The sequence below is a fragment of the Amblyraja radiata genome, chromosome 18 (assembly GCF_010909765.2).
Source record: "Amblyraja radiata isolate CabotCenter1 chromosome 18, sAmbRad1.1.pri, whole genome shotgun sequence".
Taxonomy (NCBI): Eukaryota; Metazoa; Chordata; class Chondrichthyes; order Rajiformes; family Rajidae; genus Amblyraja; species Amblyraja radiata.
Window position 1 is genome coordinate 21,721,912 of NC_045973.1, and position 24,000 is coordinate 21,745,911.

At 45.3% G+C, this 24,000-nt stretch overlaps 1 long non-coding RNA gene across 1 annotated transcript; it reads right to left on the minus strand.

Annotated features, from left to right (window-relative positions):
* Positions 1-7,620: 7,620 nt before the first annotated feature.
* On the minus strand, positions 7,621-23,218 carry LOC116983179. The gene is made up of 3 exons (XR_004414634.1): positions 23,207-23,218; positions 14,788-14,791; positions 7,621-7,730 (listed from the first exon to the last, which is right to left on the minus strand). It is a non-coding gene; the product is annotated as an uncharacterized LOC116983179 (long non-coding RNA).
* Positions 23,219-24,000: the final 782 nt, after the last annotated feature.

The following is a 24,000-nucleotide window of genomic DNA, read 5'->3' on the forward strand; positions in this document are numbered from 1 at the left end:
TCGAGCTCCTTCTTTCTCCTTCCTGCACCCCCTGCACACTTGTTGTTTGTTTAGCAAACCCCTCTTCAGGGTAAGCCCAGAATTGACCCCCAGTACTCCCCTCTGTCGAGGGAGATGCACTGTGCAGCCCTACGTAAGGTGCTGCTGTGGGTGTTTTGTATAACCCATGGTGACTAGACTCGACTCCATCACGTTGGAGCATCTGCTCCATAAGCCGCTCCATTTGGCCCCAGCAACGCTGGTCCCCATGGCATTTCTTGCAGTCCGACTTGTCAGAGTCAACTGTCGGTCTCGGTTTTAAACCTGCTGCTGCGGGGGAACGCTCCCTCCGCTTTCCGTTTTGACTTGTCAGAGTCAACGGCTCTGTTTTGTGTAGTCTTCCCGCCCGGCTGTGGTGTTGATCTGGCCGGTGCGGGTGCCAAGTCGGGCACAGCTGATCCCACTCACGGTGATGCTGGTGCCTTTAGCTGCTGCTGGCTGCCCGCAACTCCGCGGTTGTTCACAGCCAGTGCAGCCCTTGTGGACTCTTGTCCATAGTTTCCCCCTCTAAGAAACAAAACACGACCGCAGTAATTCCCTTACCTGTCGGTCTTGGTTTTAAAAAACTTGCCGCTGCAGGGGAATGCTCCCCCCGCTTGCCGTTTTGACTTGTCAGAGTCAACAGCTCTGTTCTGTGTAGTCTTCCCGCCCGGCCGTGGTGTTGATCTGGCCGGCGCGGGTGCTAGGTCGGGCACAGCTGATCCCACTCAATGCTGGTGCCTTAAGCTGCTGCTGGCTGCCCGCAACTCCGCGGTCCTCCCCAGCCAGCTTTAGATGCAGCCCTTGTGGACTCTATTTTTGTCCAGTTTCCCCCTGTAAAAAACAGCGCGGGAAACAAAAAACGACCGCAGAGTAATTCACTTACCTGCGGTCTCGGTTTCAAAATTACCGCTGCGGGGGAATGCTCCACCCCGCCTGTCGTTTCGCAATGTGTGAAGCGATATGACACGCATGCTTCCTGGCGGGTTCTTCACGTAGTCACTCACGTGACTCCGAAGTAAAATTGGGTGTATGGTGTTAAAGGCCGAGCTAAAGTCTATAAACAGGATGCATGCATCAGTGTTCGGTGATTCCAGATGATGTAGGGAGTAGTGAAGAGCTAAGTTAATAGCATCCTCAACAGACCGGTTGGCGCTGTATGCAAATTGGAAAGGGTCCATGATGGGGGCAGTGTGTGTTTTCAGATGGGTGAGGACTATGTGCTCAAAGGCCTTCATGGCAACTGATGTTAGTGCAACAGGTCTAAAATCGTTCAGACAGCTCACCTTGGAGGACTTGGGCACAGGGATGATGATGGATGATTTGAAACACTGCGGGACTCTACATTGGCTGAGGGAGGTGTTAAAGATGGAGGTGAACACAGGAGCCAGCAGGTGAACACAGGAGCCAGCTGAGCTGCACAGTAGTTGAGAGCAGCGGGGCTGAGGTCGAAGATTTTTGAAGACATGAATGAGGGACAACAAAATCCTGGAGCATGTACAATGCCCATGGATCTTGGACGTCTGGCAGAGAACGCAGGCTCTGGCCCAGGCCCCAACCTGCTTGCGGAGGCCATGCCAGACGAACTTGGCCACCAGCAACACAGTAGTCGCCCGGCTGAAAGGGTGGGCCAGCCCGTGAATGGAGGTGAACACACGCCGCTGCCAACCCTCGGACTCTGGGCCGAGGCTGCCCGGTGGAGACAGGACCGTGAACCCCACGGGTCTGAGCGTGACATCGGCCAACAACAAACCCGACAGCAGTACGATATGCCATCATCTCATTGCGCAGCAGCCAGCCCAGAATATTCAATGCCCGGGGCCACGGACAGCACGGCATGGACCGCCAGACGAGATAAGGCAACAGCAACCTGATTAAGTTTGCCTGCCATGTGCTCGGACATTGGTGAGACAAATGCCAGATACCGCAAGCACACCAGGGGTTGGACACCTTCGTGATAGCAAAAGTTAGGAGCTTGTGATCGGTAAACGCCGTGAAGGGCCTGCTCACGATCGAACGCACAGTAGTTCGGGGGGCGCAGGTGCTGGCAGGGTGAAGTCCCGAGGCAGATACTGCAGCTGGGTTTTCTCCCGTGTCAGTCCTCCTTGCCCTCATCCCTCCTGCATGCCACAAGCTGATGGCTAGCCGGGGATCAAAGTCCTTGATGTTACAGGCATGCAGCATGATGATGACCTGGTCTGTCACCCGGTCGTCCTGGAGGGAACTTCTGATGGTGGTCTTCAGCTGTTTCAGCCAGCTGAAGCCTCGCTCAGCCTCAGCTGAACTTGCGGGTATGGTAAGGACGAGGTCAAGGAGAGTGCAGATGTTGGGTCGCTCTTTCATCACAGGGATGATGGCTGACCGAGTCAGGGCCTTCTTGCTGAAGCTGTGGTCATTAAATGTTATTAACAATAAGACTTGTTACATAAAAATTACTTGCAAATTAAATCCCTAATTTACATCAAGTATGTGCGCTTTCTTTGTCAACCACTTGTATTAATTTATTTCATGGGGGAATTATTAGTTACAAATTTTGGTAAAAACGAAGTGAAAAGCTGAATTTTTACACATGATACTATATAATAGTAAGATTAAATGAGAACTTAGCAGTTTGAAGTTTGATCTTTATTTTATGAGGAGTTACGATGAGCGATTACATGAAGAACCCCGCCAGTCCGCATGCGTGTCAATCTTCAAAGCAGCGGTGTGAAATCACATAACAGTAATTGAAGTAACATAGTAAGATTAGAAACCTAGAACTACCAGATGACGTTTGTGATATGAGGGTTGGGAGCGGTGGGCACGTAATCGCTCATCGTAACTCCTCATAAAATAAAGATCAAACTTCAAACTGGTAAGTTCTCGTTTAATCTTACTATTTTACTTCGGAATCACGTGATTCCGTGAAGATTTCAAAGCTCTGATTTCATGCCGTAGATACGAATTCAGGCATCAATTGACTCAGGATGAGTGAATAATAAACAATTCATTGAATCATGGCATTGATTTGAATATGTTAATGGTTTATTTAACAAAGAAAAACAATTACAGAACTTAAAATGGAATGGGCGAATACCCCCGGTTTGGCAAGCGGTTTGTTATAGAACCTTTGAAAAGTCAGTTCATTTGACCATCCTGCGGCCGCGAGGATATGGTCGAGAGGGACACGCTGCTGAAGTTGATGCCGCCCTGGTGGAGTGAGATTTATAATTGTCAGTGTCTACTCCTGCACAGACCAGCACCTGTTTCAGCCATCTTGAAATGGTCTGAACCGACACTTTCATATGCGGCTTTTTGTGGCTAATAAATAATGCTGATTCCGAACCTCTGAGGTTCTTGGTGACCTTAATATAATATTGCAAGTGCGCCACTACACACAGACGCAAATCCGTGGGGTATGCCGAAAAAATAAGCTTGAACCCTGACACCCCTGGTCTGCTCTGCTTAATTAAATCATAAATGTAATGTTATTTCCGGATGACCACCTTAAGGGTGATTTTGGGCAAAGAAAGGGATGTGGCTGAAGCCCACTGGCGAAGCAGCGTGAGTACCACGTTCACATCCCAGATTTCAGAGTACCTGGGCCTGGGGGGATTGGAGTTAAAAATACCCTTCATAAACCGGGATATTAAAGGGTGAGATCCAACAGAATGTTGTTCCGACCCGAGCCATAAGTATGACGACAGGGCACTCCAGGCACTATTGATGGCACTGTAGCTCAACCCTTCATCAAAATATAACGTTGGCAGAAATTCTAGCACATCTGAGATGCATGCCGTGTGATATGTAATAGTAAGATTTAACGATAACTTACCAGTTTGAAGTTTGATCTTTATTTTATGAGTAGTTACGATGAGGGACTACGTGAAGAAGACCCCGTCCAGCCGCATGCGCGTCAATCTTCAAAGCAGCGGTGTGAAATCACAGGTAATAGTAATTGAAGTATAATAGTAAGACCAGAAACCTAGAAATACCAGATGATCTTTGTGAGAGAGAGTTGGGAGCGGAGGGCTTACTATTTTACTTCGGAGTCACATGAGTTTTCAAAGCTCTGTTTTCAAAGTTTTCAAAGCAAAGATTTCAAAGCTCTGATTTCATGCCGCATTCAAATCCAGCCTCTCACTGCAATGATTGATTCAATCATATTTAAAATAATCAATAAAACATCACTCAAACATTGCTTAACGAATCAACGGTTTATTTGAACAACAATAATAGTAACCCCTCTATCCCAGGGGGAAACTATGTAACTGAACTTAAAACAGAATTGGCAAAACCCCCCAGCCTTGTAATCGGCTTATGGTAAAACCTTTGGAACATTGATTTGAATTGAATTGAATTGAATCCCTTTATTGTCATTCAGACCTTACGGTCTGAACGAAATTTCGTGCCTGCAGTCATACTTACGACAATCATACAATAATAAACAACAGTAAACACAAATTAACATCCACCACAGTAAGTCCACCAAGCACCTCCTCACTGTGGTGGAGGCAAAAAAATCAGGGTTACTGTCTCTTCCCTCCTCTTCTCCCTCTGCGCTGAGGCGATTCCCCACCGGGCGATGGCACAACAGTCCCGCGGCTCACCGAACCCCGCAACGGGCCGGCTCAAACACCGGGGGTGGTCGAAGCTGCCGCCCTCCAGTCCAGCATACGCAGCCGCTGGACTGGAGAGCGTCAGTTCACTTGACCATCCTGCGGCCTCGAGAATATGATCTATAGGGCATGTCCATCGCCCTGGCCGCTGAAGTTGCTGCCGCCCTGGTGGAATGAGATTTAAAATTGTCAGTGTCAATTCCAGCGCTTACCAGAACCTGCTTTAGCCACCTTGAAATAGTTTGCGCCGACACCTTACTGTGTTTTTTTGTGGCTTATGAACAATGCTGACTGATCCCCTCAAGGTTCTGGTAGCCTCAATATATCGGGACAAGTATGACACTACACACAGGCGGGAATCCTTGGGGTATGCCGAAAAGACAATCTTACACCCTGTCACACCAATTCTACTCTGCTTGAGCAAATCATAAACATAAAAAGTAATGGCATCTGCTGACACATCCATCCTGTCTAGTCGCAGTATATGTAATGTCTGCACTCGCTGGGCTGAAACCAACGCCATAAGCATGACCACCTTCATGGTGAGTTTAGCTAGTGATAGTACTGTGACAGGCTCCCACTCGCGAAGCAGCATTAAAACTTCGCTCATATTCCAGATAACCGAGTGCCTGGGTTTGGAAGGATTGAAATTAAACACTCCCTTCATGAATTTAGAGACTAATGGGTGAGTCCCTACTGAATGTAATTCTGACACCATAGGTAAATATGAGGACAGAGCACTTCTGGCTGTGTTAATCGCACTATAGCTTAACTTTTCATCAAAAAAGAGAGTTGACAAAAACTCATCACATCTGTGATCCCTGCATTTTCATATGTAACATTGTGCCCTAAACAGAACACCTCCCACATTCTTATCGAAGAGATGTATTGCTTTTGTGTACTATCCAGGCCGCAGTGATAACATCCACGGAACGCTTGGATAGTCCTCTCCCCAGGTATGGTCTCCTTAGAATCTGCAAATCAGATCAGTACGATCATGTAACGGATGCTGATCCACAGTTACTTGATTCACCAGTAGATTTTTGTGTTTGAGAATCATGTGAGGCCCAGTAGCCATCTCCAAAATATGAGCATACCATGACTGAGTAGGCCAGTCAGGTACCACCAATACTCCTGAAGCAGAGTCCTGCTTAATTTTTTGCAGGCATCGACTGACGAGGCAAAATGGAGTAAACACATGTATAAACATTCCTCCCCAGTACAGCGAGAACGCATCCACACCTGCTGCTTCAGGATCATGTTCCCATGAGATATATTTAGGCACCTGGTAGTTTAATCTGGATGCAAACAAATCAATATCTGGCATTCCAAACCTAGCAAAAACATTTTCAAATATCTCACGGTTCAACATCCATTCTATGTTGTCATTAAATTATCGTGACCTTGTGTCTGCGACTGTTGAACCTCCCCGGCAATGGCTGAAATCCAAATATTCTTGTCAATACACCAGCTCCAGATCTGTTTAGCCAAGCTATTACAAGCTTTTGATTTTACTCCACCCATATGATTCAAATATGCTGCTGTAAACTTTCAACTGAACCATGTACATGACTTTCTTCTTCTATGTAGTTTTTTTTGGTGGTTGGCAAACAACTTTTTAGTGCATTACCGCCACCAACTGGTATTGGTTACCCTGAGAAAAAGCATTAGGATTTGATAGCACTTATATGAATTCTTTTGTAAAATAACTATTCATTCAAATTGTACTTTTTCTTTTCTGAATCGTTCACTCATTTGTCTTCTTTCTTCCTCATACCTCTCACAATGTATAATGACATGCTCTATTGTCTCTTCTTGCCCACTGTATTCACATCTGCCTGTATTATGCTTGCCTATTATAAAAAGTGTACTGTTCAGACCAGTGTGTCCAAATCTGATTCTTGAAATTACTGTCTCCTCTTTTCTGTTTTTTCCTGCACATCTCATTTCTCCCACTTTCCTCTGGACTCTGTAGAACCACCGTCCTTTCCGCTCTTCCTCCCATTGCTTTTGCCATCTTTCCTTCAGTCTTTGCTTAATAATGTCTTTGATTTCAGTTTTACCTATGTTAATACTTAAATCAATCTTACTTCTTTTTGTTACCTCTTTTGCTACCTTATCTGCCATTTTGTTGCCTCTAATGCCAATGTGTGCTGGTGCCCATAAATATATGACTAAGCCCCATCATTTGAATTCTGAATAGTGTTTGTTGTATTTCAATCAAAATGCCTGGTCTAATGGCTGTGCTGTAAACTCTTTATTGCTAAACTTGAATCTGAACACATAATTGTCCTTAAAGGCCTGGTATCCTCGACCCACTGTACCGCTAACAATATTGCAATCATTTCACCTGTGTATACTGAGACTTCATTATTGATCCTCTTCCCTACTTTGATCTGAAATTCTGGTACAATAAATGCTATTCCTACTTAATCTACTGAATCTTTTGATGCATCTGTATAAATTTGGACAAAGCTGTAGTATCTGTCAATGTATTCCTGTATGATGAATGAATTATACATACGTTGTTTATCCTTGTTTTTCTGTTCTAATATTGTAAAGTCTACTGTTGCATCTGGAAGTATCCAAGGTGGAATTGAAGGTAATGGAACCGTTGGAACCACATTTAATTGTGTTATGCTGATTTGTAATGCTCTCTGGGTCACTGTCCATCCAAAACTTTTTATTTATACATGACTTTTAGCAAGACAGTAAGCTTTAAGCCCATAGAATGTTCCCAGAAGCTCTAAATAATTGATCCCTCTCAATTGCATAAGGGATGCCTGATCAGTATTCCCTCTGTCTCCACAGCTGGAAAACATGTCAGTAGCTCCCCAACCTTGGCCACTGACATCAGTCTAAAATTATAGAAGGTGGACCAACCAATACCTTCCTTGAGCTGCTTGCCACATTCATCATCCACCATAATATCTCAGAACTTGCTTCAGTGGCCAATTTCATAGGCATATCAAAATGGCCTGCATGTGCTTTCAATGCTTGTTTTTTAGCTTGTTGTAATTCTTGATAATGCAGATGCCCATACTGCACAGCTGGAAAAGCAGCCACAAACTTGCCAATCAACTTGGCTACTTGTCTAATTGATGGTAGTTGTTTCTCCAGCAGCTTGACACACTTCAATTAACTGCTGCCTTTTTCCCTCGGCAGTCACTAGCATCTGATCTGAGTTAATGGTGAACCCCAAGTAATCAATCACTTTAACTGGTGTTAATTTGGACTTCTCTGGGTGGATAATGAACCCCAATTGTTCAAAAGTGATTTTAACAGCTGCCTCTCGAGTGTTTCCTACAATAAAAATATCATCCAAATAGGCCATTACCACATGACCCTGAGTTCGGAGTAAGCCAATTTAACAATTTGGTAAACAATCTTGGAGCTGAGGTTAAACCATTTGGCAAAGCTTTGAATTGCCACAGTTGATCCAGCCAGCTAAACTTCAAAAATCAATCATCCCAATGAACACACTGAGTAATAAGCATCCTTGAGATCTATGCTTGCCATATCACACCCTTTGGACATCAGCTGCTTAGCAGTAGAAACATTTTCCATCTTAAAGTGTCTATATTGCACAAAACGGTTGAGGCTCGTTAGGTCTAGAATGATTCTACACCCCCCATCTTTTTTTAGATCTTGGAAAAATACTTGACACAAACTAATGGGATTGCTGAACCGCTTTCTCAATTACCCTTTTTTTAAACAATTTCTCAAGCTCAGCCTGTATTTGTATATTCTCTTCGTGTGAAAACTCGAGTGGGACATGCTGAGTGGGTAGACACACAGTAGGGCAGAATTCAATCCGAAACCCCTCTATACTACCCAGCACAAAAGGGTCTGATGTTATCTCTTGCCATTCTTTGAGGAACAAGTGTAACCTGTCCCCAACTTGAACATCTTCCCCACTTAACTTACTTCCTTGAAGAGCTTCATCTCTTACCTGCACATTAGCTGGCTGGACTTGCTGCCCCCGGCCCCTCGTAGGGAAAGTCACCTTAGCCTTAGTGCCTGTAGCTGGATACCAGGGTCGTGAGTTGGTAAATGAACAACTCGTTCCCTCAACTGTGAATGCTCCCTGTCGATAGGGGAAAAACCTTTTCCCCATTCGGCCACTTGATGGCATTTTTATGAGCTACTGTTTTCGCCTCCTCGTCCAGTTCCTTAACTCTTCGCAAGGTTCTCCCCGAACAACAAATTAGGCAACTGGACATTATTCGGCTTGCATAATGCCGCCAATTTCGGGTGAATAACTGGACATATGGCACTTTTCCTGAGGCCGTTAATAGTAAGATTAAACGAGAACTTACCAGTTTGAAGTTTGATATGTATTTTATGAGGAGTTACGATGAGGGATTACGTGAAGAACCCGCTCAGCGCGCATGCGCGGCATACTTCAAAGCAGCGGTGTAGAATCACAGATGGACATAGTTATTGAAATAAACATAGTAAAGAAAAGGAGACATCAGTTATCAGTTTGACCCATATTATTGAGGGTGGGAGCGGAGGACACGTAATCCCTCATCGTAACTCCTCATAAAATACAGATCAAACTTCAAACTGGTAAGTTTTTCGTTTAATCTTACTATTTTACTTCAGAGTCACGTGAGTGACTACGTGAAGATTTTAATGCTCTATGATTTCAAACCGTGTAACAGTTATTACTTCACTCACTGCCGAAGTCCTTGAGGGAGGAAGTGTGTTATCGTAATCAACCAATGAATCTGTTTGTAGAAAAACACAAAGGTATTTGTTAACAATAACAACAAGAATTAAACTGCTCCCCTGGGCTTAAATTAAATATTTGCAGTCTGTAAAATCTTTTCTGCAAATAAAACAGGTTTTGCCAACGGCTTGTTATAAAAAGTTCTGAACGTTGTTTCCCTCGACCATCCTGCTGTAGCCAGGATGTGGTCTATCGGCACGTCCATTCTTTCGGCCGTTGATGTGGATGCTGCCCTGGTGGAGTGAGATTTGTACATGTTAGTGTCAATCCCGGCAGCTTTTAGTACCTGCTTGAGCCATCTCGAAATGGTTTGGCTCGTCACCCGACAATAAGGTTTTTTATGACTGACCCATAAGGCTTTTTCACTCCCTCGAATATTTTTGGTTGTGTCTATGTAGGACAGTAGGTGGGTCATGGCACACAACTGTGGTTCTGGTGGGTAAGCCCGGAATTCCACGACTGGATTAGGTGTTCCTGGTCTGCTCTGTTTGATCCGTCCCTGGATAATGAAAGAGATCTGGTCTGGAGCTGTGATCATGTTGTCCAGTCGCAATAGGTGTAGTGACTGGACCCTCTGTGCAGATACAAGTGCCATCAACATGAGTGTTTTGAGCGTAGATTGTTTGTTCCAGGTTGAGGGATCTGGCTGGTGGCCATCCCCTGAGGTATGTCAGGACCACACTGACATCCCGTATATGGGTGTACCTTGGTCTAGGGGGGTTAGAGTTGTAAATACCCTTCATTAGTTTGTTGTCCTGGAGCTTGTTTTAAATAGACAGACAGGGCACTTCTAGCTGAGTCCTTCATCGTGGTGAAGGTTCGCCAGGAATTCCAGTACGTTGGTAACTAGCGGTTGAGTAGGTGGTCCCTGTATCCAAGCAGTACTTCTCCCACTTTTTGATGCTGGACAAGTACTGTTTTCTTGTGGATGTTCGGAGGGATGTCGTGGAGTAATGGGAACCATGGCTATGTAGGCAAGTCGGGTACTATCAAAATACCTGAAGCAGAGTCCATTTGTATTTTGCGTAGTACACGGCTGATGAGGCAGAAGGGAGGAAATTCATAGAAGAAGAAATTTCCCCAATCCAGCGCGAACGCATCTACCGCTGCTGCCTCAGGGTCTGGTTCCCAAGCGACATACATAGGTACCTGGTGATTTAGCCTTGATGCAAATAAGTCGATATCTGGCGTGCCATATTGCTTAATAATCTTTGCAAACACTTTGGGGTTTAACATCCATTCGGTGTTGTCATTAAATTTGTGTGACCTGGTGTCTGCCACTGTATTTAGCTTACCTGGCAGGTAAGTTGCTGATAGCCAAATATGTCTTTCGACACACCATCGCCAAATTGTGTTGACCAATTTGTTGCATGATATCGATTTTATGCCGCCCATATGGTTAATGTAGGCCACCACCGTAGTATTGTCTATTTGTAACCGTACATGCATGTGATGCATATTGGATGCATATGCTTTTAAACCATTAAAGGCACCCAACATCTCTAGATAGTTAATGCCCAGTGTAAATAGTAATGATGACTCTAGGTTAGTCCATCTACCACCTGTACTGGATATGGAGATAGTCGCTCCCCAGCCTTGAGCACTGGCATCTGTTTGGATAACTAAAGTAGGGTTAATGATGATGATAGGGCTGAAACTATAATAATAATAATAAATTTTATTTATGGGCGCCTTTCAAGAGTCTCAAGGCCTCATAGCCCCAGAAGCAGTATATATTTGAGCTTCCCATTGAGTACATCTGCCCAAAGAGCCTTTTAATCTCTCTGTATTTAGCAAGTAGAGGAAAAACATGTAAATGGAATGAAATAAATAGTAGAGACATGACTAGTACACAAATTAAAGACAGAATTCAATTCAAAACACAATATGAGGCAATTCAAGCACAGATGAAAAGGGAGGGGGACGTGGGGCTAAGGATAGGCAGAGGTGAAGAGATGGGTCTTGAGGCGGGACTGGAAGATGGTGAGGGATACGGAATTGCGGATCAGTTGGGGGAGGGAGTTCCAGAGCCTGGGAGCTGCCCTGGAGAAGGCTCTGTCCACAAAACTGCGGAGGTTGGATTTGTGGATGGAGAGGAGACCGGCTGATGTGGATCTGAGGGACCGTGAGGGTTGGTAGGGGGAGAGGAGATCAGTGAGATATGGGGGGGGGGGGGGGGGGCAGATGGTGGAGGGCTTTGTAGGTGAGGACCAGGATTTTGTAGGTGATCCGGTGGGAGATGGGAAGCCAGTGAAGTTGTTAGAGGACTGGAGTGATGTGATGCCAGGATTTCGTGTGGGTGATGAGTCGGGCAGCTGCGTTCTGGACCAGTTGGAGTCGGTTGATGTAGGTGGAGCTGATTCCAAGGAGAAGTGAGTTGCAGTAGTCCAGTCGGGAGGAGATGAAGGCATGGATGAGTCTTTCAGCAGCGGGAGGTGTGAGAGAGGGTCTGATTTTGGCGATGTTGCGGAGGTGAAAGAAGGAGGTTTTAATGACATGGCGGATGTGAGGCTCAAGGGAGAGGGTGGAATCAAAGATCACGCCAAGGTTGCGGGCCTGGGGAGATGGGGAGACAATGGTGCCGTCGATGGTGAGAGTGGGGTTATTGATTTTGCTGAGTGGATTTGGAGTCTATGAGGAGGAATTCTGTTTTATCGCTGTTGAGTTTGAGGAAGTTATGTTGTATCCAGGTTTTTATAGCTGACAAAACGAGTTGATATGGGAGAGGGGGGGTGGTTGTGGGGGGGATTTGGTGCCGAGGTAGATCTGGGTGTCATCTGCGTAACAGTGGAAGTCCAGGTTGAAGTGGCGGAGTATCTGACCAAGGGGGAGAATGTAGATGATGAAGAGGAGGGGGCCGAGTACGGAGCCTTGGGGAATGCCTTGAGTGACTGTGGCTGTAGCAGAGGTGTGGTTATGGAGAGAGATGAAGTGGGATCTGTTGGAAAGGTAGGAACAGCCAGCTGAGTGCAGAACCTTCAATGCCAAGGTCCCCAAGTCTGGTAAGCAGGATGTTATGGTTCACTGTATCGAAGGCTGCACTCAGGTCGAGGAGGATGAGGATGTTGAGGGAATCAGTGTCAGCAGAGGTGAGGAGGTCGTTGAGGACTTTGAGGAGAGCAGTTTCTGTGCTATGGAGGGGGCGAAAGCCAGATTGGAGGGGTTCGAATAGGTTATACGCAAGGAGGTGGGAATGAAGTTGTGACGCAACGATACGCTCCAGGGTTTTTGAAAGAAAGGGGAGGTTTGAGATTGGGCGGTAGTTAATGAGAGAGGAGGGATCAAGACCAGGTTTCTTTAAGGTTAGTGAGGTAGGGGCAGAGAACGGGGAGGCAGGACTTCAGCAGGGGAGTGGGTAAAGGGTCGAGGGAGCAGGTAGTGGGTTTGGAAGAGCTGATGAGTTTGGAGATTTCAGTAGGGGTGACCAGGTCAAACTGGGAGAGGAAGCAGTGTGGAGGAGGGGTAAGGAGGTCAGTGGAGATGTTGAAAGGAGGGGCCTTGGTAGGTGGTGGAGTAGATGCTGGGGAGTCGGGTACAGGGGATAAAGATTGATAGATGGTGCTGATTTTATCAGCGAAAAAGTGGAGGAATGAGTTGCAGAGATCGGAGTAGAGGTAGGGAGAGTGTTAGCTCGAGGCTTGAGGAGGTTGCCCACTGTGGAGAAGAGAGTTCTGTGGTTTAGGCAGGGGTCGGTGAATATGGAGGAGAGGTAGGCCGATTTTGCAGCAATGAGGGCATCTTTGTAGGCAGTGAGGTGGAGTTTGTAAGCTTCATGGTGGACAGTGAGAGATGAAACTATGCCAAACGTTTTCTGCCCACCACTGTAGTTCTGATATTGCTTCAGTGGGTAATTTCATGATACGATCATAATGACCTGCATGTCGTTTTAGTGCCTGTATCTTTGCTCTTTGTAAGTTTTGATAGTGCAAAGGTCCAAATTGAGTAGCCGGAAATGCTGCTACCATTTCCACAATTACTCTTGCTACTTGTCGAATAGTTGGTCGCTCGTTGACCATTAAATTGTTGCATGATTGTGCCAATTCAGTTGTTTTGTCTTTTGGCAAAGTTACAGACATGGGGACTGAATTAATTGTGAAGCCCAAGTAGTCCATGGTTGTGGATGGCTTCAACTTAGATTTATCTGGATGGAAGACAAATCCCAGGGTTTCGAACAACTGTTCGGTAGCTGATATAGCCAATTCCATGGTCTTGTCTACTATTAATATATCATCAAGATATGACGTGACAATATGTTTTTGTCTTCTTAAAATTGCCAGGGCTGGTTTTAGTATCTTGGTGAATAATCTTGGGCTGATGTTAACCCATTGGGTAACTCTTTAAACTGCCATAGTTGCCCCATCCAGGTAAATTTCAGGTATCTGCGATGATCCTTGTGAATGGGTACTGAATAGTAAGCATCTTTGAGGTCAATACTTGCCATGAAGTATCCTTTGGAAATTAGTTGTTTGGCAGTAACAAGCGTTTCCATTTTGAAATGTACATACTTAACAAACATATTTAGTGAAGTTAAGTCAATGATGATGAGACATCCACCATCTCTTGGTTTTTGTGAATATATTTGATACAAATTCCAAGGGTTCATGTTTTGTTTTTTCGATGATACCCTTTGTGATTAGTCAAAGTCAAAGTAAACTTTATTGTCAATTCAAATAATGCAACAAGTATTTACACAGGATTGAAATTGCGTTTCCCCATACTCCAAATGTGCAAGTAATATTTATAACACAGACAGACAATATACCAATAAAGATAGACAATGGACATATACATTATATAAAATATTCACAGTGTGCCAGAGTGTAGTAAAATTTTGAGGTATGTTATTAAGGTGCAATAATAAAAGGTGCAATATAGAAAAGTGCAAATAGCATACTGCAGACATTGAGTTAAAGTTAATTTGAGTCAGTTGGTCTTTGTGTAATGTTCATGGAATTTTCTTGAGTGTTGAGTAGTCTGATGGCCTGAGGGAAAAAGCTGTTTTTGAATCTGGTGGTTTTGCTCCGCATGCTGCGGTAGCGCTTGCCGGATGGTAGGAGGGTGAACAGTTTGTGTGCTGGGTGGGTGGTGTCTTTGATGATATTGGTTGCTCTCTTGCGACAGCGAGATGGGTATAAGTCCTGGATTGCTGGTTGGGGTGATCTAGTGAACGTCTCCGCTGTCCTCACCACTCTCTGTAGGGCCTTCTGGTCAGCAGCAGAGCAACTGCCATACCAGACTGAGAGACTGCTGGTAAGAATGCTCTCAATGGCACCCCTGGAAAAAGTGGTGAGGGCAGAAGGGGGGAGGTCGGCTCCCCTCATCCGTCGAAGGAAGTGGAGGCGTTGCTGTGCTTTCTTGACTAGGGAGATGGTGTTGGTGGACCATGTCTGATCATCTGTGATGTGCACTCCCAGGAACTTGGTGCTTTTCACAGACTCCACTGCACTGCCATTGATGGTGAGTGGGGTGTGTGCTGTCTGTTTCTTCCTGAAGTCCACAGTTATTTCTTTTGTCTTATTGACATTGAGTTGAAGGTTATTGATGTCACACCAGTTGATGAGTTGTTGTACCACCTCTCTGTAGGCTGAGTCGTCATCGTGGCTGATGAGGCCCACCACTGTTGTGTCATCTGCGAACTTGATGATGTGGTTCGAATTGTGTTTGGCACAACAGTCATGTGTCATCAGCGTGAACAACAGAGGGCTCAGCACACATCCCTGTGGGACCCCGGTGTTCATGATGGTGGTCTCTGATGAGTTTTTGCCAACTCTAACTGTCTGTGGTCTGTCGGTGAGGAAGTCCAGTAACCAGTTGCATAGTGAGGTGCTGATGCCTATTTCGCCGAGTTTATTCACCAGGTGTTGGGGGATGACTGTGTTGAAGGCGGAGCTGAAGTCGATGAACAGCATCAGCACGTAACTGTTATTGTTTTCCAGATGAGCCAGGCTTAGGTGGAGTGCTGTTGCTATGGCATCATCAATGGAACGGTTGGGACGGTATGCAAACTGGAATGGGTCAAGTGTAGAGGGGAGACTGGATGTTATGTGGGCCTTGACCAACCTTTCAAAGCACTTCATCATGATGGACGTGAGTGCTATGGGCCGGTAGTCCTTCAGTGTTGAGGCTGGGGATTTCTTGGGTAGCGGTATGCAGGGCCGGCCGGTGCTAGGAATTGCATTAGGAAATGCTGTAAATCGATTGTTTACTACCAGGTATTCAATTCAAACAGAGCATGAGGCTTAATGATACTGGAGGGAAGAAAAGTTTTCAGAACTTCAAGTTCTTCAGCCAATAGATCGCCATCAACGTCTTTAGTTTTTTCAGTAACTACCTCTTCATCAGTGCTCTGTTTTATTGTGGTGTCTGTTAAAGCTGCTTCAAGGTCTGCTGTGTGTCCTTATTTCTGCCTTCTGTATACTTTGAAAGTTATTTAGAAATCCAAATAATTTTACATGGCTTTTAAGTTGTTCAAATCTACACTCCATGGACTGAATAGCTTGGTCTAGCACTAAGTTGAAGCACTGAATTCTGTATGCTTCTTTTGGATCATCTAAAGGTTGATCTTTTGTCTCATATGAAAACATTCTCTTCCTTCTGCGTAGTTTTTTTTCTTGAAATTGTCTAAACTCCAATGGTAATTCAACAGATTCAGCCAATTCATTTGCACCTACTAGAACATCATTAAAACCTTCCTCTCTATAAATTCTTAGCCATGATAATAGTTTTTCAAATGACTCCATGCCTTCATCAATGTCCTTTGTTTCACCTTGTAGTTGCTTGCTTACATAGTTAACTTTAAAAAGTACTTCATACCAAAATATCAAAGAAACAAAATTTGTAGTCTTTTAGCTGGTTTGCTAAAGATTCAGCTTCTGCTTTTACCTTGGGCTCATCTGTTATCTCTGATATTTCCACAAGTGCATCATATACTTCTCCAACCTGATAACGAATAGCTTTAACACTATCAATCCGACACTCCCACCTTGTATAGGGTGATTTCACGAAAGGTCACTGGAGCGTAGATCCCCACTCACGTGACCGAAAATTTTAACTGGGGGACAAGCGTCACTTTCGTTACATGTTAGTGGATGGGAAAACACGCACTTTCACACCCGTTAAAAACATCGAAAACGGCCAGTTTTTGAGCTGCAATCAAGTGAGCCAGTCGGAGTGACCGTGGGGAACAGCTACCTAAATTTACAGTCCAAAAAAAAGATAGAAACTAAGGTAAATACAAGAGGGAGCTGAAGGGGCCAAAAATGCGGAAGTTGATAGCGGACATTTTTCGTGGAGATTTAAAGATCCAAAATATCGGGAACCGCTAAAATGGTTAGTTTTTGCGCTGTAAATAACTGCCAGTCGGGGTGACCGTGAGACACAGTTATCTTACTTTAGAGTTCCAAAGATAAAGAAAAACGAAGGTAAAGACAAGAGGGAACTGAAGGAGCAACAACAGCGAAGGTGGTTAGCAAACATTGGCCGTGGAGATATAAAGATGGAAAATATCGGGGATTATCGCGTTTGCTCGCTGCATTTCATCAAAAGTAAGGCATTATTGACGTTTTATCTTTATTCATTTGTTATATAAAAAGTCTTAAAAGTGAAAAATCCGTCAGTAAAATAGCAAAATCACTCATGGTTCTCAGGTGGCTTTTAATATGCAAAATGAACACGCTTCTGAAGCTACATTCACCATTTAAATATCCGTTAATCATAAATGCGTCTTTAAATACATTTTACTCAGATTCAAGCTAAGGAATGGGATGAATGTCAGCTGTTAATTTGACAAAATCAGGACATTTTATTATTAGCCAAAATATATATCTCAATGTTTCTTGTTTAAAGCCTGCACAATCACCCAAACCACTTATTTATTTATCATCTAATAACAGACAAGCCTGCAGCATGGAATGATGTCAACAATCCTGATTGGGCACCAACTGTGAATATGGGACGCGGCGATGACAATCAGCAGGATAAACAACGTGCACAAGAACGCCATGCACGTGCAACAAGAAGAGAGAGTATTAAAGCAGATTTTGTCGCAGCTCAAGCATCTGTAGCTCTGCAAGTTGATGCTGAGCAGGTTGATGATCATGAGAACTTTGAACCGGTGCTGGAAGTACACCGTCAACTTGACATGCAAACACAAACACCAGTCAAAGAGACAATGGACACATCAACACAAACAGACGTGTGGAGTAGACATTACAGTACTGGAAGCACAACTAGACAATAAAAATAAAGAGCTCACTAAAGCTAGACAAGAAGCAGCCCAAATTAAGTTAACACAAGAAAGCCTTTCCAAGGATGACAAAAAGGATAGGTTCTACACAGGTTTACCAACATTTGCAGTTTTGATGCTGGTCTTCTATTATGTTAAGGACAAGCTCACCAAAAGACAATCACTAACACATTTTCAGCAGTCGCTGATCGTCTTGATGAAGCTGCGACTTGCAGTGCCTCATGAAGATCTCGCATATCGATTCCTCGTTAGTAATGCCACAGTATCGCATGTATTCACTAGTGGGATTGATGCCCTTTACGGCATATCCAAGTTAATTATTTGGCCTGAAAGAGATGTTCTGTGGAAAACCATGCCCATGCAATTTTGGCGGACATTTGGAAAGCGTGTGGCAGTGATCATAGATTGCTTTGAATTATTTTGTGATAGACCTACGAGTTTAGAGGCGCGCGCACAGACTTGGCCTAACTATAAGCACCATAACACCATCAAATTCTTGATAGGTATTACACCATGTGGTGCTATCTCATTTTTATCTGCAGCATGGGGCGCAGAGGCACAGATAAAACAATCACACTTTCATCTCAATTTTTTGACAACCTGCTCCCTGGTGATGTCATTTTAGCTGATCGGTTTTGACATAAAAGATGATGCTGGATTTCACGGTTGTCAAGCAGAAATCCCTGCATTTGCAAGAGGAAAGGCACAACTATCTGCGCTGGACGTTGAAAAAACTCGTGAATTAGCTAATTTACGCATTCATGTAGAGCGTGTGATTGGTGGTGTCAGGCAAAAATTCCCATTTCTAAGTCATATTGTGCCATTGGAGTACATGATTACCAACTCTGAAAATCACGTACCCAAAATTGATAAAATTGCAAGGGTCTGTTGTGCACTTTTTAACTTAAATGAGTCCATAATCTCACAGTAGATGCAGACAATTGTACTTTAGCATGTTGTGCACATACGAACAATAAAAACTTTCAACACAGTTTCTTGGCTCATCACCATTTATCATGTATGAAATTGCTAGTAATTGGCAAACCATTAAATAACAGACGTTGAAGCTAAAGTGCACTTCACAATCTTTAACATTAAACTTAAATATAACTTTCACAAAGTGACTGTTGTTTTTTAAAGTGACAAAAAATAATAGCCCATTAAGTGGCTCTAAACAGTGCAAGGTAAACGTGGCATACAAATGAAATACTTAGTATTTAACAGAAACATGTTCAGCAGAAAACGTGATAATCATTTTTTTTTGTGAGCTTTTCTTTTATATTTTTGGATGAGCCTACACTCGGGGCAAAACCATTTTTTTGGCGTTTTGTAATCATCAAGCAATTTCAGGCATTCAAAATGATACCAGGAACATGGACAATTTTTGTTATCGCACATAATCATTTTCCCACTTTCACCCTCCTTACAGTAGCACCACTACTGCTCTTCCTGATCATGGCTCTCCACGACATTCTCTAACATATTTTTTGGAGGGCTGGTAAAATGCTTCCCAACAAGCTCCGGTAACACACATAAACTGAAGAACTGAGAGGCTGCAGCTAAAGCATCTGTCCAAAAAGGATTATCACCTACTATGCGCTCTATGTGAGGACTGACGTCATCACTGGTCCAAACCACAAAATCGCAAAATGATCTCCCCGAGACAAAAATTTGGGCCTGGACCTGGTAATACCTGGTAATAGCCGGACTATTACCAGGTCCAGGCCCAAATTTTTGTCTCGGGGAGATATTTTGCGATTTTGTGATTTGGACCAGTGATGACGTCAGTCCTCACATAGAGCGCATAGTAGGTGATAATCCTTTTTGGACAGATGAAGCTCACCATTCGAATTCTGAAGACAAAATGTTTTCTCTTGTGCAGCGGACATTAAAGACGTCCTTACTGAACGGACATTTTATTTCACAGACACCAAGGCGGTCAGCCCCGCAACATTGCTCAGCACACTGAACAAGTCCATCCGGTGTTGCACCCAAATGAGGGTACTTGGGGTTTATAATCAGACCCGAGTCTCTCATCATGAAACCTGAGTGTTCAGTGCGCATATAAGCCGCATAGGCTTGCCTTGCACGCTCTTCTTGATCACAGCCCCTCTTGATCACAGCCCCATCTTGTAGCCTCAGTGCTAAATTTGTACAGATTGGGGTAACACACCGATTTGATAACATTAATTGCAGGAGAACCTGCATTTGTGGTGCAAACACTTTTCATTTTTGACGCTGTTATGCGTCCTGCCCGATACCGAAACCAGATTTCTGATTTTGCTTGCTGTCGAGTGTGCGCCTCCACATTCTTTGCCCCCTCCTCTGTCACGGAATAATCAACAGCTTCACATATCTTTAGAAGTTCAGCAAATGTCAGGGTGAATGTGTTTTTGTCAATGAGGTCTAAGAATCGGTGGAAATGCTACAACGGTCTCAGCAGGAACAAATGTTGCTGCATAAGGCTCCACAGAGCTGAGTATGGCCGCGTTTGTTGTTATCAGTGACAGGCGTAACAAAAGTCTACTCAGTAGTTTGTCGTGCAGCACCTCCGATGCTCGAAACGAAGCAGATGGCAATGATGGGGCTTTATCTCCAGTTTGTTGCTGCTGTCTTGGCTCAGTCCCATCTATGGCAGCATCAAGCAATCTTTTCTTCTTTGCTGCTGAAGAGAAGTCAACATCGCTGACAGGCGCCGCTTTCACCAGCTTTCTTGTTGGCTCCATCCAATAAGCCTTGACCTGGGTGACTGTTTTAGTCTCACGAATCCGTACTCCCGCGTCAATACCAAAGAGAAGCGTCGCAATGTGAGTACAAACTTCCCCAAGCCCTGCCTTGCAATCACAGTGGGCACTACATATCCTGCTCTTTGTCACAATAACCTACGGCATCAATGGCTTAGATGTCACCCCTACAGCTTGAGAGTGCAGAACAGGATAATAGCAATTACAAATGAGGCGCTATCGTGGAGCGGAGCGGGTGATGCCTTGCCTGGGTCGCCGCTCTGGATCGACGCGCTGGAGCTCCAGTGAGCTGCGACCGCTGAGATCAACACCTCCGGGCTGCGGGTCTGCGGAGCGGAGCGGGCGGAGCCGACTCTAACATCGGGAGCCTGGGAGCTCCAACCCGGCGCGGCCTTGTCGGCTTCGGAAGCCGCGGTCCCCAGCTAGGAAGCGGCCGTTCCAGGTGGCCCAGCCGCTGAGAGGACTCTCCCGACGCCGGGGCAACACCACCCAGTGAGAACGGCCAGGAACATCGGGCCTCCGTAGAGGCAATTGCGGTGGCCTCAATAGGCCTGACTTTGGGTGAACTGGGGATGGGGACTGGACATTGTGCCTTCCCCCACAGTGGTAACCATTGTGGGGGGATGATTTTTTTGTCTGTAAGTAAACATGTTAGTCTGTGTCCAAGATGGCTGTCGGAAGGGAGAGTGGACACTGGCGCGCTTTAGCTGCCGCTGCTCTCTCTTCACATTGTGTTTTTGATTTTTTTGTTTTTGGATTGAATTCTGTTTTTAATTTGTGTTTTTGTGATGTCTATTATTTATTTCATTCCGATTATATGTTTTGTTATTCTTGTTAATCTCTGTAAGGTGTCCTTGGGATTTTTGAAAGGCGCCCAAAAATAAAATTTATTATTATTATTATATCTTTTACTTTTTTCGTGAGGTCTTTGCCAAAGAGCAGTGTGTCTGGCTCAGTGGCTGGGGTTTTGCGCAACCCCGCAAATTTTGGATTTAGGGCAGTTCTTATGATTTCATTACGGAGGTTATTTATCTCGAACTGTGTGTTGTACAACAGTGCGAGAGTGTTTTGTTAGTTTGTGGTCATCTCCGTATTGTCCACAGAACGAGCAATGATGTGATGGCTGACGTCAGGAGCCTGAGGATCCGCTGCAGTATCAGCTCCTGGTTCCGAATATTTGTCCCGACGTGCCCCCAGATTTGGCTGTTGACAGCCGGCACTTTGAGGGACTCACAATTTTCTGGAGCTGTGTACATTTTTAAGGCCTCATTAACCACTTGCTCCTGTAGGGGCCTGTTGGAGAGGTGGTTGATGCTGGCCGCTAGCTTAGGCTCTAATGGCCTTCCTGCATGGGGGGCTGCCACGTAGCGGTCCACCACACCCAGCAGCTCTTCCTGGTCCTGCACCCCTGGCATACTCCCGACTTCTTCAGCCGGCGTCCCCTCTTCCTGGTCACCAAAGCTACCCTCGGGTGAGGAGGAAGCGATGGGCAGTGCACAAGGCACTGTGGAGGGAGTGCCTGAACTCCCCCCTGCGAGAGCGCCCCTCACGCAGCGCGTCTCACTGGAGCACCTGCTCCAGGAGCTGCTCTATGCGGCTCAGGCGGCCGTGCGGGTGGAGAGACGTCCCTGTCCAACAAGTCGGAAGCCACCGGCCGGACGCTTTTTCGGGTAGCTTTACATCCAGCCCGCTGCTCAGGCGCTGGCGGGACTGGGCTCGGCACGGTGTCGGGGATGGCGGTGCGCTGAGAGGGTTCTTCACGTAGTCACTCACGTGACTCCGAAGTAAAATCTCAAATTGTGCACTACAGAACAGTCCCAGAGCATCCTGGTGTACTTCCGTCAAGTGCCCCTCATCCAATATTCTGGCTAATGCAGTAATTCCTTCTGCTAACAATTTGAGCACTCTCTGCACCTTCAGTTCCTGTGCTCTCACTCCAACCCCCATTTGACCCCATATTACATGGTTGACCATTGGAACCTTAAGCAACTCACAGTTGACTGGGGCTACATACTTTTTTGCAGTATCGTCCCTAGTTAACTCCTCGAGCTGGTGGAAGAGCATATAATTAATGGTGGTTGCCAGCTCTTCCCCCAATGGCTCCCCTACTTCTTTGGGGACTGCAAACCTAGCGGCTAGATTAGGCACCATGACCTCTTGTCCATCACCCTTAGGGCTATACATAGCCATCACCCCGGCATCAGCATCTTCCTGACCCGGCTCGCCCTCCTCCATAAGGGGGCGATTCTGCAACCCTGCAACAGGCACTGCTGACACAGGCTCTCCATCAGCCTGGCGAGGACTGCTCTCCTCCCGGAGCGCGTCCTTTGCAAGCAACCTCTCCAACAGGCGCTCGATCAGGGAGAGCCGTGAACCAACCTGGAGGTAAAACCTCCTGGCCCAACTCTGGGTGTATGGGCCTGACAGACTTAGATGTAGCCTTACGCCCTGTGGCTCCGCTGCTCTCAGGCAACGAGTGCTCTCGCAAGCGACAAAGTCGGTGAGCTAGGCAGGCACCCACTGACCGCATTCTCTCGGTCTTCCATATCGTTTGCAACGGGTCGCCTTGCCTTTACCTTTACCTTGCTAGTTTTCTGCATCTTCCTCCGGAGCACAACCTCCGACACAGAAACCAGCCTCAAGAATAAGTTAATGCACTTACCTCGAGTTTTAAACTTACCCGCTTGGAGAAGTGCTGCTGCTCCAACCGGCCGCTTGCACCAATGCGTCTGACGTAAATGACGCACGTGCGGCTGAACGGGGCTTCTTCACGTAGTCACTCACGTGACTCCGAAGTAAAATCAATAACTCTAACTGGTATCAATTGGATTTAACTGGATGAATGAGAAACCCCAATCTCTCAAACATGAGTTTAACAACTGAAACGGATAAATTCAGCTGCTTCCCGAGTCTTCCCTATGATTAAGATATCATCCAAATAAGCCATTACAATATGACCTTGAACCCGGAGTAGCCCCAGTACTGGTTTTAACAGTTTTGTAAATAATCTAGGGGCCGAGGTTAAACCATTAGGCAGTTAAATTGCCATAATTGCCTCATCCAGCTAAATTTCAAATATCTCCGATGATCCCTATGAACAGGCGCTGAGTAATAGGCATCTTTAAGATCTATACATGCCATATAACATCCTCTGGAAATCAGTTGTTTGGCAGTAACAAAAGTTTCCATTTTGAAATGTTTATACTGCACAAAGGGGTTAAGGCTCGCCAAGTCAAGGATGATTCGACATCCCCCATCCTTAGACCTAGGAAAAATATTAGACACGAATTGGTGAGGTTGGTGCTCAATTACCCTTCTCAATTTTGTATAATTACCCTTCTCTTTTTTGTATAATTTTTCAATTTCAGCTTGAACATCCAAATTCTCTTTTTATGAGAAAATGAGTGCCCGGCTTGGTGTATGCTGTGTGGGTGGACACAAATTGGGAAGGAATTCAATTTGAAACACTTGTATACTGCACAGTATAAAAGAATCTGATGTTATCCCATACCATTCCTTCAGTAACAAGTGTAATCTCCCCCCAACTTGTAGGTGATTCCCATTTAATATGTTCCAACTAGAGCCAGACCCACCTACCTCCATGGTCACCGGTGGAATTTTCAGCCCCAGGTTTCTGGTGGGGAAGGACATGTTCGCCCG